This window comes from Salvia splendens, chromosome 21 (assembly GCF_004379255.2).
Source record: "Salvia splendens isolate huo1 chromosome 21, SspV2, whole genome shotgun sequence".
NCBI classification, from domain to species: Eukaryota; Viridiplantae; Streptophyta; class Magnoliopsida; order Lamiales; family Lamiaceae; genus Salvia; species Salvia splendens.
Window position 1 is genome coordinate 16,716,025 of NC_056052.1, and position 19,340 is coordinate 16,735,364.

The following is a 19,340-nucleotide window of genomic DNA, read 5'->3' on the forward strand; positions in this document are numbered from 1 at the left end:
CACTCATATTTTTGAAGGGATTGATTCCATCTGATGCCAATCCCAATCGAACATTGCGAGATTCCTGAGCAAAGGTAGGATGCAAGCTATCAAATGCGTTCCATGCTGGGGAATCAACAAGGTGTCTGATGTACCCATCCTTCGTACGATTTTCAGCAAGCCATCGCATGTGGGATGATGTCTTTGTAGACATGAACAAGCGCTGCAACTTGAAGTACGCCATCTTAGTTGATGGCATGTGCCACAAGAAGTTCGTGTTTCATTTTCCCCCCAATACAAAGTGCAATCATTTAGACAAGCATCAATTTTTTCATAGCTAAGTCTCAGTTCTTTCATCAATTTCTCAGCTTCATAGTATGACTTTGGTAAACCAACCATGGCATCTGGAGGAGCTTCTCTTAATAAGTCTAACAGCATATCAAAAACTTTAGTATTCAAGCTCCCAATACACTTTAAGTGCAACAAACGGATTATTAATGACAGTTTTGAGAATTTAGCACATACTTCATACAATGGTTGTTGTGAACTATCTATCAACTTATAAAATTCTTTTGCTTGCCCAGTAGCAATTTCTGCATCCATCGGTTATCCTATATTTTCTTCTATAGATCCATCTTCATTTGGAACTCCAAATGCATCATGAACTAAACCTTTTATATCATCATCGCCCAAACTATTATTTTGATTTTCACCCCTAGATGAAAGACGACTAGGAAGTTCTCCATGAGCTATCCATTGGTTGTACCCACGAATAAATCCATCTACCGTCAAATGTTCAAATGCATTATCTCTATTCTCCAATATACCAAAGCCACAACGTTTCCATGGACATAATATCTTATTATACATGCTTGCGTTGCGAAAACATAGTCCAAAAAGTATTGAAGTCCGTTTTGGTATTCCGTTGTTACTCTTGACTTTGTCATCCAACTTCTGTCCATATTGTTTTAATAAATTCCACTAAGGCTACATAAATAATAAAATTAAATAATGACTTAGTAAATCATAAAATGGATGGATTGTAATAAAATATCAACAAAAATATATATGTAAATTATTTTATTTTCAAAGATTAGTCTTGCTCAAATCAACAAGCACTTAAGAAACCCAATAGCAAAGTAGTTACAAGAGAAAAATGGATGAGATACTGACCTGACCTTAGAAAGAGGAGACAAAGAATGTTAATGGCTGCACAAACCTTCAGTCAAGAGATCCTGCACACAGAAAGAGATTGGATATCCAACGGACTCAAATGGAGAGGTGTGAAAAATAGCAGCTTCCAAGAATACCTAAGACTAAACTAAGAGTGATACTTTTTTATTAAGGATATGCACACGCATCAACCTCAACATTCCTATCAAAGCTATATAGTTAATAAATTAAATATTGACAACTTAGTAAATTAGAAATTGGTTCTAAATAAAATTTTCAAACAAAAATATGTAAATATTTTTATTTTCTAAGATTAGTCATGCTCAAATCAACCAGCACTTAAGAAATTCAATTAAAGTAGTAGTTACAAGAGAAATATGGATGAGATACTTACCTGAGAAAGATGAGACAGAGACCAATAATGGCTGCACAACCCTTTAGTCGATAGAGCATGCACCCGAAGAGAGACCGAAAATTAGATCAACCATAAAGCTTAACATTCCTATCAATCTATATCGATATTAAATTAAATATAGACAACTAAGAAAATTAGACAATGAATAATAAGATAAAGTACTAAACATATATTAACATTTTTATGCAATATTAGTTGTGCTCTAATCTACAAGCATTTAACGTATTCATTAGTAAAGTAGCCAGGAGTCCATTTATGTAAAAAGAACTAATCAAAATTGTCAACATAAAAATCATGCTTTACTGTACCTAGATCAACCATTCGACACATTATCATTATTTAATTATAAGGTAATCGATTGATTGTGATTGAGAAACTCTTATCCAATAAAAAGTTATAGAAATAAAAATTAATTATCATAGAAATTTGTATACAATAGAAAAGATACATAAACAAGAATTAATTAGAAGATGTGTTGACCTTAGAGAGAGGAGACAAAGCATGACAGTGGTGCGGCAGCACGGCAACCCTACAATAAAGATAGAGCACATATAAAGAGAGAGATTTGGAGTATGCAATATCCGAGCGACACAACACCGTCGATCATATAAATGCATTATCAGATGTTCTATTTAAAAAAGGAATTCACATAAGTCTATGTATCTTTAAAAGAGCATTTTTTTACTAACCCATCAATGAAACCTTAGAGCATCCGCAACGGTGCTCTTGACTTTAAATGTTTCTTCCAATTATATATATCTAGATTCTTTGTGAGGCTACGTATATTTAGATTTAATGCTCATCATTTTTCTATAAAAACTACTCTCTCAACTACATAGTAGTGGAGACATTTCTTTTCGACACACTATTTAAGAAAAATTGTGTAAATTGAGTTAAATAAAAGAAAAATAAAGTAAAAAATAAAATAGGTAGCATAATAAAGAAAGAATAGAGTAAAATACTGAAAGAGAAGAAATATATTGACTTTTGCTATAAAAAGAAAATGAATCTACTAATAAAAGGAGTACTATAACGTATATATAAACACTATGAATATTTTACATAATATCATTTCCATACCAACGCATCATTATTTCATAGGCCAGAATCTGAATTTCATATAGGTTCGACAACCAATTTTTAACCATTTATTTTCCTTTCCCTCCTTTTTTTAGGTGAAAAAAAGTCACAATACTATTTGAAAATGCACTAGAACTCTGAGAAACCGAATCTCTTTCTTTTCCACATATTTTGGACAAAAGACAATGTTTATTGGATCACAAATCATCTCGTTCACCTATTGTGTTAGAGCCCTTCTCCCCTAACCACGTTCCGAACACACTCCGGCGCCCGTACACAGGGTCGTCGGCAATCAAATTCCGGCTGTGCGCGAGTCTCTCGTCGAGCAGCGCGGAAGTTTGTTTTCTTGAGTAGAAAGTAACGCAATTTAGGGCAAAGCAATAATCTTATTGTTATTATTTGAGTGAAAGAAAACCCTATTTATAATCTAAGGACCCTAGGGTTGATTCGACCTCCTAATCATCTCGGGAAAGAATCAACAAAGAAAACCCGAAACGGAGCTTATAATTACGCTCGACTCAACGGAAATAAAACAATAAATAAATGTGAATATTCTTAAAGAAATAATAAAGGAAATAAATAAAATAAAACAGCAAATAGTAGACGACTCTGCTCCCACACGATCACTTCTTCACGAAGTCGCCGAGCCTCTCCGGCGGCTTCACTGTCCTCTTCGGCCTGGTCGTTGCGATCGATCCCTGCTCCGGAACTTCAGGCCGTTCTGTCCTAGTCACCGCTGCCTCCGCTGCCTCCGGTCGTGCCATAGCTGGCGCGTTGTGTTGTGGTTGATCGGGGATCGTGTCAACTCCCCCCTCCATAGCAACATCCTTGTCCTCAAGGAGTATATTTGGAAAAGGGTGCTGAATCACACTCAGCGGCTCCCACGTTGGTGAGTCCGACCCATCTGACCAGCGGACGAGCACATGATCCCGTGGCTGCACATCATGCCATAATGTACGCCTCTCCAAGATCCGAACCGGGTACACAATTGGCCTATCCCCCAAGAACTCCGACGGCAGCCCCACTTCCACCACTGGCTCGCCTCCCTCCACAAACCGCCGCAACAACCCCACATGAAAGACGTTATGAATTCTGCTCCCCACGGGCAAGCGCAACCTGTAAGCCACCTGCCCAATGCGTTCCACTATCTCGAAAGGACCGTAATACCGACGAGCTAGCTTAGTCGATAACGGCCGTGCCACCGAGTGTTGCCTGTAGGGTTGTAACTTCAAAAGAACCTTGTCGCCCACCACAAACTCCTCGTCGCGTCGGTGCCTATTCGCCGACTCCCGCATTCTTTGCTGCGCGCGTTCCAAATTATGACGCAGCTCCACCAACAACTTCCCTCGCTGTGTTATCAACTCCGCCGCAGAAGGGGCCGTTGATGCCGACGGCGGCGCGAATACCAAATTCGGCGGTTCCCGCCCATAAAGTGCCTTGTATGGCGACATCCCGAGACCCGCGTGGTGGAAGCAATTGAGGGCGAGCTCAGCCCAAGGCAAGAAGTTCGCCCACTTGGATGGCCTATCCGCCGCAAACGCTCTCAAGTACTGCTCGAGGCCTCTGTTCCGCACCTCCGTCTGACCATCTGATTGGGGATGATAAGCAGTAGAGAAGTTCAACTTCGTCCCGCTGAGGTGCATGATATCCTCCCATATTTTATTTAGAAAAACCGGATCACGATCCGACACCAAGGTTTTGGGAAAGCCATGGTGGCGAACCACAATATTCACGAACAAGTGTGCCACTCGCAAGGCATCAAAGCGCGTAGGCAACGGGGCGAAATGGGCGTACTTCGACAACCTATCCACCACGACCATTATAGCCGTGTACCCCCGCGAAGATGGGAGACCCACGATAAAATCTATCGACACGTCCTCCCACACCTGAGATGGAACGGGTAGGGGTTGCAATAGCCCTGCGGGCTTCTGCGTGGAATACTTGATCGCTCGAAACCCAGATGCCCAGCCGCTTGCGAGCTATGGTATTCGGACAAAATAGGAGTCCGCGCGGATGACCGGGAGCCTACAAAAATCCTGCGCTTGTGATATATCAGCCCATCCACCCACGTGAGATGTGGTTTCGCGCGCCCTTGCTGTATATCCGCTGTTAATTCTCTCAATTCTGGCAAAGACGCCGTCTCCCGCCGCAGAAGGTCCATCAGGAGCGGGACGGGTCTAGAGCCCGCCACCAGGAGGGCGCACTGGGCCTCGGCGCTCACTGGCTGCACCGCGTCATCGTCGGCTTGCTGGGCAGGGGTCGACTCCTCGCGACGCGAAAGAGCGTCGACCGCTTTGTTCGAGCTTCCTTTTTTGTATTCGATGGAGAACTTATACCCCATTAGTTTCCTCACGTACAACTGCTGATCCGACGTCTGCACTACCTGTTGTAACAGCTCCTTCAAGCTCTTCTGGTCGCTTCTAATCGTGAACTCCCTCCCCAACAAATATTGCCGCCACTTTTGCATAGCTTCGACTATCGCATACAATTCCTTGTGATAAGTAGAGGCGCGTCGACGTGGCCCGAGCTTCTTGCTAAAGTAGGCTATCGGATGGTTGTCCTGAAGCAAAACCGCCCCAATGCCCAAGTCCGACGCGTCAGTTTCAGGCAAAACGGCCTGTCAAAATCTGGGAGTCGAAGAACCGGGGCCTTCGTCATGGCTGCTTTTAAATCCTCAAAACTTGAGGTTGCTTCTGCGGACCTTACAAAGGCGTCCTTCTTAAGCCGCTCGGTTAGTGGTGCCGCGATCATCGCGTACCCCACAATGAAGCGACGGTAGTAGCCCGTTAGACCCAAAAATCCCCTGAGCTGTTTGATGTTCTTTGGCTGGGGCCAAGCTGTCATGGCCTCGATTTTATTAGGGTCCGCCTTCAATAAGCCCTCACTAATCAAATGACCCAGATACTCCACCGATGTGTTACAAAACGAACACTTGGACAGCTTCACAAAGAAACTGTGCTGCTGCAATACAGCCAGCACGTCAGACAAATGTTGTCCTCGACAGTCGGACTGTACACCAGAATATCATCGAAGAACACGATGACAAATTTCCTTAGCATAGGCTGAAAAATCGCGTTCATTGCGGCCTGGAACGTAGATGGGGCATTCGTCAGGCCGAACGGCATGACCAGAAACTCGAAATGTCCGTCGTGAGTCCTGAACGCCGTTTTGAAAACATCCCCTTCATGCATGCGAATCTGGTGATAACCCGAGCGCAAGTCCAGCTTCGTGAAAAAACGCGCTTTTCCCAACTCGTCAAATAATTCATCCGCTGTCGGAATTGGGAAATGGTCGGGGACCGTTGCATTGTTCAGAGCACGGTAGTCGATGCAAAAGCGAAACGTGCTGTCTTTTTTGCGAATAAGCAACACTGGGGACGAAAAAGGACTGCTGCTTCGTTGAATGATGCCCTGCGCAAGCATGTCGCTGACCTGCCGCTCAATTTCGTTTTTCTAAAAATATGGATAGCGGTATGGTCTCACGTTCACCGAACGCGTATCCGGAAGCAAGTGGATACGATGATCAAACGGCCGCGTAGGGGGCATGCCCACCGGTGTGTCGAAAACCGGTCTGAATCTCTCCAAAACACTCGAAATAGCCGGCGGCAAGTCTGCCGGAAACTCATCCGAGACGGTGGTAGCCGAGGGGTCCTGTTCCGGCTGCATTATCAGCACCTCATAAAATTCCAATGTGTCCTGTGAAGGCAGCCACGAGGCCAACGAATGGAGATTAATCTGGCGGGGTGGAGGTAGAATGCCTTGCAACGATACAACCTTCCCCTCGTGACGAAACTCCAAGGTTTTGCCTGCGAAATCCGTGGTGACCTTTCCCAAGGACTCCAACCAATCCATCCCAAGCACCACATCGGGACCGTGGACGGGTAGGATATGAAGATACACCCAAAAAACCGAGCCCTGAATTGCTAACTCCGTACGCTTCGCAACATGTGTACAGTGGAGAGCCTCACCATTTCCCACAAACACCTTAAATGGCCGAATTGGGGACAACGGTAGATGTAACTTCTCCGCGACTCGAGGGTGGAGCAAATTCCGATCACTTCCCGTGTCGATGAGAATGCTGACCTCGCGCCCCTGGATTAGGCCACACACCCGCAAAGGTCTGGACCGGCGGCCCTCCCTCAAGGAGTGAATATGCGCAACATCAAGTGTCTCAATCTCCTCGGGCTCACCGTTTTCCACCTCCGGCTCCTCCAACACATCCTCCTCATCTGCGTAACACAAGAGCCGCTGCTTACACACATGCCCCATCACCCACTTCTCCGGGCAATGCCAACATAACCCAAGGCGTGAACGCTCCGCCTTCTCCCCAAGTGAAACGCGGACCGGAGCGACCCGCTGCTGTACCGAACTGCCCTGTAGTTGAAGACCCATCTCGGGAAAGAATCAACAAAGAAAACCTGAAACGGAGCTTATAATTACGCTCGACTCAACGGAAATAAAATAATAAATAAATGCGAATATTCTTAAAGAAATAATAAAGGAAATAAAAGAAATAAAACAGCAAATAGTAGACGACTCTGCTCCCACACGATCACTTCTTCACGAAGTCGCCGAGCCTCTCCGGCGGCTTCACTGTCCTCTTCGGCCTGGTCGTTGCGATCGATCCCTGCTCCGGAACTTCAGGCCGTTCTGTCCTAGTCATCGCTGCCTCCGCTGCCTCCGGTCGTGCCATAGCTGGCGCGTTGTGTTGTGGTTGATCGGGGATCGTATCATATTGCCAGATGAAAATGCAAATAGAAAAACAGTGATTATTCTACTTCTAACTATCTCAGTGTCAAAGACGACTCACCTAGAAACCCATAGGCATTAATTCATACATAAAAAAAAGTCCTTGTATTCTCAATGTCAAAGACTCAGCATAGAAACCTCTTCACACTGATAAACGTGAAGTTATCGAGGAGGGGTTTGCTTAGTCTCTAAGCAGTCTGAGACACAGGCTCTATTCCGCTGGCAGCTTCGAGCCTGCACGAAGAAAGCCAATCAAAATTGCAGGAATAAAAAAGCAGCCAAGAAGTTCGACTATGTTTCCTGTCTTTTATAGATGCATTGAAATATAAGTTGGAGAAGCGTGAACGGTTAATCCTCTGTTTGGATAGGATACTGATACAAGAATTGTGTAACAGTGCAAATACGCCTTTCATTTATATGACACCCTCGGATCCTTGCTGCTCTACGCTACAGGCAACTCTCGCTGCAAGTACGAAGATGATGGAGGAGGAAGTGTGCTTGCATTTAGAGGTGGTGAGGAAAGGAGACTAAGAGGACAATGAACAAAGGGAACTAGAAGGATACATGATAAAAGAATGGAGTGCATCAATAATTAGCTTATGAAGATTGTGATAATACATGCAATGCCTTACAGCAGACCAAGAATCAAACGCTTATTTACTACTTTATCCATGTTTATGAAGTAAGAGACAGTGGTTAACACTCGAAGCCAAAAGGCTTGAATTCGAGTACACCGTGACGTGGCCATGAAATTTATGTTCATTTAATAAGAAAATAAAAAATATAAATGTAGATAGAAGTTACCTTTTAGCCACTTCACCAACTTCAACTCTGAGAAAGTTCCTGATTTTCATCGTGGTTCCTACTTCCTGGGACATATTTGCCAACACTTTCTGCAAAGTAGGGTAGTTTATATATATTGTTAGTGTTTGAGCTCATCAAGATCGGATTGAGCTGGTGGAAGAATCAAGTCAGGAAATAGCCGTTGGGAACCAAAACAGGAACTAGCCGTTGGAAACGGTTATAACCGTTTTTCGGCAAAGGAAGCTGTTCGGCAAAAGGAAGCTGTTCGGCAAAAGGAAGCTGTTCGGCAAAGGAAGCTGTTCGGCAAAGGAAGCTGTTCGGCGGTTTTCTTGATCGATACTTCTTAAGGGAGTTGCGATTCATTCCAGAAAAAACAACAACAGAAATCAAAAGTGATAGAGAGAGAATTCAAGAGAGGAAGTGTTATCTTTCAGCTGTGCGTTTTTAGCTCTCGAAGCAAGAAGTTTTCGGGCGAGTTGAGGGTTTTCCATCTTGTAAATTCTTGAGAGTTTTGAGTGCTCTTATGTTTGTAATTTCTCGAGTGATCAATAAAGAAACACACCAGATTCTGCCCGTGGATGTAGGCTTACGCCGAACCACGTAATTCGCTTGTGTTCTTCCTTGCATGTTGTCATTTCATTAATTTGCATTTCGATCATCACAACCGTAGGTTCGTTCTTCACAACGTGGCGCCGTCTGTGGGAAATTCGTCCACTGAATTGATCGAGAAGGCATAAAGTTTTGGGAGTTCTTTCTTTGTTTTTTTTTTCCTCAAGAAGGCGCTCAACCTGTTTGAATAATGGCTGCAGCAAGGTTTGATGTTGAAAAGTTCACAGGCCGAAATGATTTTGGCCTATGGAGGCTGAAGATGAAAGCAATCTTGATGCAACAGGGTTTATGGGAAACCCTAAATGGTGGAGGCAGTAATGAGGAGGAGAAGCCCGAGCCTGATGAAAAGGAGAAGGCAAAGGCTCAAGACAGAGAGTACAAGGCATATAGTACCTTGATACTCAACATCAATGACAGAGTCCTCAGAGAAGTTTCAAAGGAGGAGACAGCGGCTGGAGTTTGGTCCAAGTTGGAGTCATTATACATGGCCAAATCCTTGGCAAATCGGCTGCACCTGAAGCAGAAACTTCTCACTTTCAAGATTGTTGATGGAAAAGGTGTGTTGGAACAGCTCGAAGAATTTGGGAAATGCATCGATGATCTTGAGAACATTGATGAAGAGATTAAAGATGAGGACAAGGCTCTGATGTTGTTGAATTCCTTGCCACCAAGTTATGAGCATTTCAAGGATGCTATACTTCTTGGTAGAGAGTCCAAGATTGGATATGAAGAGGTGTACTCTGCTCTAAAGCTCAAGGAAATCCAGAAATCTAATCCAAAGTCCACTGAAATGGTGTCTGAGAGTCTGAGTGTTGCTGATCACAAGAAGAATGTGAAAAGAAAGTCACAGAAGAAGCCATGGAAAAACAAGACAGCTGACTGGAAAGAGACCAGATCATGCCATCACTGCAAGAAACCAGGCCACATAAAGAAGAATTGTTGGGTTTGGAAGAAGAAGCAGGCCGAGGAAGAGAATGGCAAGAACAATGCTGATATTGCAGAAGAGTTGGTGGTCCCGGAGGCTCTGTGTGTGACTGAGGACATGGAAGAACTTCCATGGATCATGGATTCTGGATGTAGCTTCCACATGTGTCCAACTAGAAGTCATTTTGAGGAAATCAAGAATGCAGCTGGATCAGTTTTGTTAGGAAATGACCAGATATGCAGAATCAGAGGAGTTGGGTCCATCAGGCTTAGACTTCATGATGGCTCCATCAGGTTACTCACTGGTGTGAGGTTTATTCCAGAGATTAAGAGGAATTTGATCTCTATTGGAGTGTTGGATGCAGCAGGATATAATTGCATATTATCTGATGGGATTATGAACATCGTCAAGAATGGTGATGTTGTTATGATGGCTGAGAGAAAGAGAAGCCTATACTATCTAAAGGCAAGTGTGGTTACTGGATCTGTGAATCTGGTGCAGGTATTAGACTTAAGAATGTGGCATCTCAGACTCGGACACTTGGGAGAAACTGGAATTAAAGAATTGGCCAAGAAGAAGCTGATTAAGCTGGAAAATCCCAATGAGCAGTTGGGTTTGTGTGAGCAATGTGTGCTCGGAAAGAGTAAGAAACTGCCCTATGGAAGAGGAATTCACAGCTCAAAGTCACCACTAGACTATGCCCACAGTGACTTGTGGGGCCCAGCTACACCAGCTTCATTGGGTGGAGGTAGATACTTTCTATCCATTATTGATGATTTTTCTAGAAAATTATGGGTGTTTATCTTGAAGGAAAAGTCAGAGACATTCATGAAATTCAAGGAGTGGTGTAGGGAAGTGGAGGTGGAGAAAGGGTGTTCTTTGAAGTGTTTAAGAACTGATAATGGGCTGGAATTTCTGAGTGGGGAGTTTGATTCTTTCTGCAAGCAGAAAGGTATGAAGAGGCATAGGACATCTCCATCTAATCCCCAACAGAATGGAGTTGCTGAGCGCATGAATAGAACCATCCTAGAGCGAGTTAGATGTATGCTCTTTGGCTCTGGAATGGCTAAGAGATTCTGGGGTGAGGCTGTGAGTATGGCAGCAGTTCTCATCAATAGAAGTCCTTCTTCAGCTATAGCTTTTGACACTCCTGATCAGAGATGGTATGGAAAGGCCATGGATTATTCGAATATGAAGATTTTTGGTTGTATGGCTTATGCACACATCAGGCAAAGTAAGTTGGAGCCAAGGGCCTTGAGATGTGTGATGATTGGATACCAAAAGGGAGTGAAGGGCTACAGACTGTGGTGCATAGAGCCAGGAAATCAGAAAGTTATTATCTCTAGAGATGTGCAATTTGAAGAAAGTAGGATGCCATTTCTGGAAAGGGCTCAAGAGAGCCAGAGGCCATCTCATTCTGAGAAAGAACCAGAGCCTGAGAGGATGGTGGAGATGGGTGTTCCAGAACCTGAGGAGGCTGAGGAATCAGTTCAGGTGGAGGTTTCTGGAGCAGATAGAATTGCTGAGCCTGAACAGCAGATGGGAAATCATAGTGAACAAGAAGAAGCAGATGCTGATGTCTTGAACCCTGAAGAAGAGCAGCAGGATTTGGGTGACTATGTTCTAGCCAGAGATAGGGTCAGAAGAATCCCTAAACCATCTACAAGATACAGTGAAGAAGAATACTTGCTATATGCACTATGTGTTGCAGAAAACATAGAGTATGCAGAGCCTTCAAGCTTCAAGGAAGCTATGAGTTCTAAGGAGAGCAAGCAGTGGATGGAGGCTATGATAGATGAAATACAGTCCCTGATCAAGAACAAGACATGGGTGCTTGTGAAGAGACCTTCCACACAAAAACCAGTGAGTTGTAAGTGGATATACAAGAAAAAGTTGGAGGTTGGGAACAAGATTAGGTTCAAGGCTAGGCTTGTAGCTCGGGGGTTCACACAAGAGGAGGGAATAGACTATAATGAAGTATTTTCTCCAGTGGTAAAGCATGCCTCAATCAGAATTTTGCTAGCTATAGTTGCTCAAAGAAGTTGGTTTTTGGACCAACTTGATGTGAAGACAGCCTTTCTTCATGGAGAGCTTGAGGAAACTATATACATGAATCAGCCAGAGGGATTTGTGATACATGGGAGTGAAGATAAGGTTTGTCTACTAAAGAAAAGTCTATACGGTTTGAAGCAAGCAAGTAGACAATGGCATATCAAGTTTGATGAACATATGCAGAGTATGGGATTTACAAATTCCAGATATGATAGTTGTGTCTACTTCAAATCAAAGTCTGAGGGACCTGCTGTGTATTTGCTATTATATGTAGACGACATCTTGCTTGCTGGACCAGATAGACAGGAGCTAGATAGGGTGAAAGCCTTATTGAAAAAGGGATTTGAAATCAAGGATCTGGGGAGTGCTAGCAAGATTTTGGGAATGGATATATTCAGAAATGCAGATAAGAGGGTGTTGTGGTTGTCCCAAGAAGGCTACATTCAGAAAGTACTGCACAAATATCAGATTGACAAGAGTAGAGCAACCTCAGTTCCACTATCACAACAGACTAAGCTGTCCAAATCACAATGTCCCAGAAATCAGCAAGAAGAAAGAGAGATGAGCCAGATACCTTATTCCAACATAGTTGGGAGTGTGATGTATATGATGATATGCACAAGGCCTGATATTTCTCATGCGGTAAGCGTGGTGAGCAGATACATGTCCTGTCCGGGAAGAGAGCACTGGTTGGCTTTGAAAGGGATTCTCAAGTATCTCAAAGGAAGTAGTGATCTGGGAATAATGTTCAAATCAGAGAATGAAGGAGATAAGGATAGCATTATTGGGTTTTGCGATTCAGATTATGCAGCTAACCTTGATAATAGGCGCTCACAATCTGGGTACATATTTACCTTGTTCGGCTCCGCGGTGAGCTGGAAGTCTAATCTCCAATCCGTGGTGGCTCTATCGACGACGGAGGCAGAGTATATAGCTCTTGCTGAGGCAGTAAAGGAAAGCTTCTGGCTTAGGGGTATAGTTGGTGATTTTGGGGTGAAGCAAGAGAATGTTGTGATCAAGTGCGACAACAATAGCGCGATTTGTCTCTCGAAACATCAGACATATCATGAACGCAGCAAACATATAGACGTGAGGCTGCATTTCATTCGAGATGAGGTTGAGAAGGGTGCGGTGAAGATTGAGAAGGTCAGCACCGAGCACAATGCGGCTGATGCACTTACTAAAGCCCTACCAAGATCCAAGTTCCGACATTGCTTGGATTTGGTTGGGGTGGTCCGAAATTTGTAAGTATGGGAAGGAAGGTGGAACTGGTAGTGATGGATCTTAGATTGCTCAAAGGTGGAGGATTTGTTAGTGTTTGAGCTCATCAAGATCGGATTGAGCTGGTGGAAGAATCAAGTCAGGAAATAGCCGTTGGGAACCAAAACAGGAACTAGCCGTTGGAAACGGTTATAACCGTTTTTCGGCAAAGGAAGCTGTTCGGCAAAAGGAAGCTGTTCGGCAAAAGGAAGCTGTTCGGCAAAGGAAGCTGTTCGGCAAAGGAAGCTGTTCGGCGGTTTTCTTGATCGATACTTCTTAAGGGAGTTGCGATTCATTCCAGAAAAAACAACAACAGAAATCAAAAGTGATAGAGAGAGAATTCAAGAGAGGAAGTGTTATCTTTCAGCTGTGCGTTTTTAGCTCTCGAAGCAAGAAGTTTTCGGGCGAGTTGAGGGTTTTCCATCTTGTAAATTCTTGAGAGTTTTGAGTGCTCTTATGTTTGTAATTTCTCGAGTGATCAATAAAGAAACACACCAGATTCTGCCCGTGGATGTAGGCTTACGCCGAACCACGTAATTCGCTTGTGTTCTTCCTTGCATGTTGTCATTTCATTAATTTGCATTTCGATCATCACAACCGTAGGTTCGTTCTTCACATATATCAATGATCCGTAGCATTTCAAACATAGTCCCATAAAATCAATCTGCGCCCCACACAACCACTGGTAATGTAACTTAAAAGAAGTGTTATGTGAGAAGTTGTAATTATAATTGCTTCCAAGCCAACTCTTGTTATTCGAAGAGAGATTCTGCAAGAAGTTGTTGCTGATCTGACTTGCAAATCAATGCTTCTTAATTTTGAAGGTTTAGGTTCAAACAGATGAAGGCAAAACTACTTATTTGCAACCCTTCCATCTTCCATTAGATTTAGAAGAATCACTTTGAATTACTTAAAGCATGTGGGAATTGAGGCTATATTACAAGCCAAAGAAAATTAGCATATAAAGATGCTAACTCACCGTTATGTTTACTCAATCGTCAACGATAAACTTATGCTCCAAGAGAACTACTTCCTCATAATACTTTCTTAGGCGACCTTCAACCATTTTATCTATAGCCATCTGAGACTTCCCGGTTTTCTCTGCCTGCACAAGATAGAGATATATATTTACTTCCAATACTGAAATATGGACAAATCTAGACCATCCAGTCCACACACACACTCAGATCCTTATGGACATCATGAATACTTGCCGTTAACCATATATAGAAGGTAAAAGGTAAGAAAATATCCAAAAAGGTACCTGAGACCTAAGAGTATCACGCTCATTGCCAAGTGCATCAGAAGTAACATCTTCTTTTGACAGGAACAATGGTTTTGCAGCAATTGCTATTTGTGATCCAACACGCTGGACAACATCCAAAGGAGCATCCTTATCCTCTACCTCAAGAGATAAAAGTCCAGCAATGTGTCCTATACCTGAACTTTTGAAGTAATATTAGTAGTGAGTCTACTGACATAGAAACTCCATTAGACCTTTATAACAAAATAGAAAGCTAGTTACCTGTCATGGGACTTGTATGAAGATATGTAGACAGGACACCATATGAAGGTGCAGATATTGCAAAACCTCCTCCAAGTTTGACCCGTCATGACAGCCACCTCCGTAAGAGCATCTCCAATGGTTCTGGCCATGCAATAGCCCTCCCATAGCCTTCCCACTGCCACATCATCTGGACATGCAACTGGCCATGCAATAGCCCTCCCATAGCCTATCCACATCACTAATAACAATTATATAATTTAATTTACAATCGTAGCAACATACGGAATTTAATTTACGAGACAAATATAGGAAAATTGAATAATAATATTAAAATTTATAAAAAAGTACAATAATTTATAAAAAAGTACATTAATTTAAAAAAATACAAAAATTAAAAAGTATAAAAAAAATACATAAAAAATCACTCCTCGCCGCCGTCGTCGCCCAACCCTTCGTCGCCGCCTCCGTCGCCCCCAACGCCGCCGCTACTCCCGCCGGTATCCCTCTGAAACCCCTCCAATTCTTCACGCATGCTCCGGAGCAATACGCGAAGATAAGTCTTCTCCTCGGGGTCCACTGCCGTCCGGAAGTCGGCTAAGGTCTTCACCATTTGAGCGCGCGTTTGTTGACGCGCGAAGAATTTGAGCTCATCGATGGACCTGCCGAGGGGGGATGCCGACTGGACCTCCTGGGAACTCGGGGTGCCCCCCTCGCTTCCCGTTGCGCCCGCCTTTGGCCAACCGGGCGAGGTCAGCGACCGAACGAACGAGGGGTCGGGAGCTCCTGGGCCGTCTCGGGGAGGTCGTGGGAACCACTGCTGCTGCCGCTATACTCACCGGTATAGTTTAGTTTCTGCTTCTTCGGCCAGCCAACCTCGACACCTGCCCGGAATTTCTCCGACTCGTGGAGCACAAGGTAGGAGGTCCAGTAGGTGAAGTCGTAGTACTTCCCGGGAACCGGGTAGGCTCTCTCCCAATCCTCCTGCAGTCCTCCTCTGTTTGGCCACTGGTCCGCATGCGGAGGGCGTTGGCGTACAAACCCGAAAATCGAGAGACGGCAGACCTCATTCGGTCCCAGCATTTCCGGCCCTCCTCCCCCTGTGCGCAGTCTCCCTTTAGGGCAAAATGCCCTGTAGGCTGCGGCTACCTTGGCCCACAAGTAGACGATCCTCTGGTTGTTAGAAACGAGAGGATCATCGTCGCAGACACTCACCCACGCCTTGGCCAACGCAACGTTCTCCGCGTCCGTCCACTTCCTCCGGACCCCGCTATCCTCAACCGGCTGCGACGACTCGCCGACCTTCTTGGCCTTGCCCTTCTTCTTAGGAGCGCTCGGACCCCGCCCTACTCCCCGGCTTGGAATGGGGGTTTTCGGAACCTCGTTAATATCAAAGCCCAACTCCTCTAAGGAAAAGCTCTCAAACGGCGTGTACTGTACATCCGTTGGGGTCGATGTGTGCAAAGAACCGGTGGAAAAATCAAAAGCCGGCCAATAGACGTTTTCCCCCCGGGCGTCCCCTGCGGCGGTGGCATCATCTGCTGCGCCGGTGGCTGCATCCCGAGTGCCCACCCCGGTATCATCTGCATAGGGGGTTGCATCGGCGGTACCCCTGCCAAGCCGGCAAACTTCCCCCGGCGACCATCGGTGGCATCATCTGCTGCCACGGGTACATGTTGTAATACCCGGTCATCGGAGGCCAACCACCTCCCACGAGAGCCGGGGGAGTCTGAGACCCGGTTGTCACTGGAGTACCTTCGTAGTTGTTCTCCATTCTCGTTGTTGATCTTGTACAGAAATTAAGATAGAGAGAGTACTCGTTAATACAAGTGGTGCAAACGAAAATGACGTCCAAAGCGAGTATATATAGTGTTTCGAAAAATTTAAAAAAAAAATAAAATTATGACGCCGGTCTGACGCCGATTCGAGGCCTACAATGGCGCCGTGAGAGTCGGCGTCAGAATCGGCGTGAGTCCAAGAATCGGCGTAGGCGCGCCGATTTTGACGCCGGTTTCGCTGACGCCGGCTGCAATGGTTAGGCGTCAGCACCGGCGTCCGCGAAAAATCGGCGTGCCTACGCTGACGCCGCCATTAGAGATGCTCTAATTGCATTTTGTACTGTTTTCTCTCCGGTTAGCTTAGGATGGTCAAAGTTTATCTTTAAATCCTGTAAAAGAAATATAATATGAATCATGGACTTTAATCAAGCCTGTGTAATAAATCAGTACAATAAGACATTTTGTGAGATCTCCGCAAGAATTTTAGAAAAATATTGACATTAGAACGAAGCACAATGGGGAAACAAATTGTAGCATCATTACTAGTAAAAAAATGTGTGGTCTTCTCTATTAATTCCTAAGAAAGTAACTCACCTCCAGAGACTCGGGACTGACTGGAATAGGAATAGCTGCAGATGCTTGTGAAGAACCTTCGATCACTAAAGCAGATTTTGCCAAGCATAAGGCTTTAAAAAATCATAGTTTGCATGAAAGACATATTAGTGTACAGATCTAGCAAAACGAACGGAACACAACTCTAATTATAAATGAAACTTAATCTTGGAAAAATAGATCCTCAAAGAGTATGATTTTTTTTATGCTTAGCAGTATTTTACTTAATCAAAAAGTACTATCCAAATTATAGTAGTGATGGGTTAATAATGAAGTCATGAAGCTAATGATAAAATAGAGTAGTTGAAATCCCATACTTACCAAATGCTGAAATATTTGATTCCAGGCAACAAAGTCTGTTTCACAGTTGAGTTCAACAAGAATCGTCTTCTTTTCATCCTGAGCCAAAGCAAGAAAACCCTCGGCAGCAGTTCGAGAAGATTTCTTTGATGCAAGAGCAACCCCTCTTTTCCTTAACTCATTCTGTGCAGCCTCTGGAGTAACCCACCATAAATAATGCATACATAAGTACTAATTGAAAACAAGAGAGAGAAGTACATTTGTGGCTCACCAATGTCCCAGTCGGAAGCTACAAGAGCAGATTTGACTTCCTTCATCGGAGCACTTGTTCTTTCCCTCAGTTAACTTGTTCAGACGAGGATGAGTAATTCCGAGTGAAGAGTATTCCAAAGCTATTGATACATTTGGAATAATTTGCATTTCTTGTAAATAAGACTCCTAAGCATGGCCATGGCTGACCGGCCTAACCAGCCTTTTGTATAGAATTTCAACTGGACGCTTCATACAATGTGTCAAGCCCATCCCAGTTATTATAAAGGATTAACAATCAAAACCTGGTAGCAGTAACATGACTTCCATCCCACATTTCTCAATATAATCTATACATATCTAATGCCAAAATTTACTATAAAGGAGAGAATGGAGGAATTGAGTTGAATAATAGGTGTACTACAATCTTCAAGACAAATAACTGCAGTCTTGCTATAGTCATAGACTCAATCTACCAACACATACACAAAATGTCTATATATACCAACTATATATACAGCCGCTGCCTACGAATCGTCTGCTGATGGCGAGTAGCAGCCGCGGCGGGGACCAAACTCCGAGACAACACGGTGGTGCATGAAAAGGAACTCAATAAATGTACACGTGGAGTGGAGTTAGTTAGACGGTTACACCGTGTTGTTAGCTCATATGTACAGCTATATAAGCTGTGTCATTCTATTGTATTAGGCTATGAATGATGAATTAATGGAATTCCCTTCTTTCTTATCTCTCTCGTCTTCTCTCAATGGCTCATTGTGTATAGGTGAGATTCCGGTCGCCCTTCCTATCCCCGGTGACCCCAATTCTGCACCAAGTGGTATCAGACTACCTGATCCGGGTCCTGCGATGGTGGAAACTCGCTCCGGCGATCTGCGCCGACTGGTGGAGCTTTTCACGACTGCCATAGCTGAGTTCTCCGCCAATATCGCCGATTCTGATCTTCGGTAGGAGGAGATCGATAAATTGAGGGATACATCTGATGGCGCTCGCGATCTGACTATGAAGATGTCGATCCAATCTCGATCGGGAGATCTGCTGCGGATGGAGGAGACAATTCGCAAGGTCATGGGCGATTTGTTCTCGAGGCTCGACGAGTCCAATCAGAGGCGTGATCAAGCTGATCACACTTACGATCAAACCTTGAAGGAGCTGCGGGATGGTTTCGTTGCTCTTAAAGTCCAAAACTCTGAGCGGATGGTGAAGCTTATGGCCGATAATGGAGGCAATTCTTCGGCAGCTTTGACCGGATCAAACACGCGTGCTCAATGCTTCTCGACACGCCAATCTAAGGTTGATTCTCCGATAGTCTTTGTCAATGATTTGAACGGTTCTGGTACTGGTATTACTGCTCCAAAATTGCTGCAATCTCCAGCATCAACGACCCCTAAAAATCTGCAACCGAGGGATAAATCGGTGGAGGAATGTATCCCACGTTTTCCGGCAGAAATCAGTAACTTCATCGGAAGTAACTTCTCCAATCCTATGGTTGAATTAAGAAGCCTAAAACAATTAGGTATGGTCTCTGACTATCTCAATCAATTCAAAACATTGCTAGCAAAGGTTGAGTTAACTGAATCGTATGTTGTGCATCTTTTTGTGAGTGGATTGAATTATCATGTACAAAAATCAGTTAAAATGTTCAAGCCTAAATCACTTGTTCACGCATTTGCTTTGGCTAGACTACAAGAGTCAGCTTTTTGAATTTTAGAGGAATTTATTGTGAGAATGAGGATGTTGGGAACCTAGGTGGTTCTATTGTGAACAACTCACCCCTCTTCCTACACATATTATGCCTACTATTAAAAGTCGTAGACTCTTCACATCAGAGGGA

General features: G+C 44.0%; 1 pseudogene; it reads right to left on the reverse strand.

The window, feature by feature from the left end:
* Positions 1 to 7,583: 7,583 nt before the first annotated feature.
* LOC121783782 lies at positions 7,584 to 17,761 on the reverse strand (annotated as a pseudogene).
* Between the last annotated feature and the right edge of the window lie 1,579 nt (positions 17,762 to 19,340).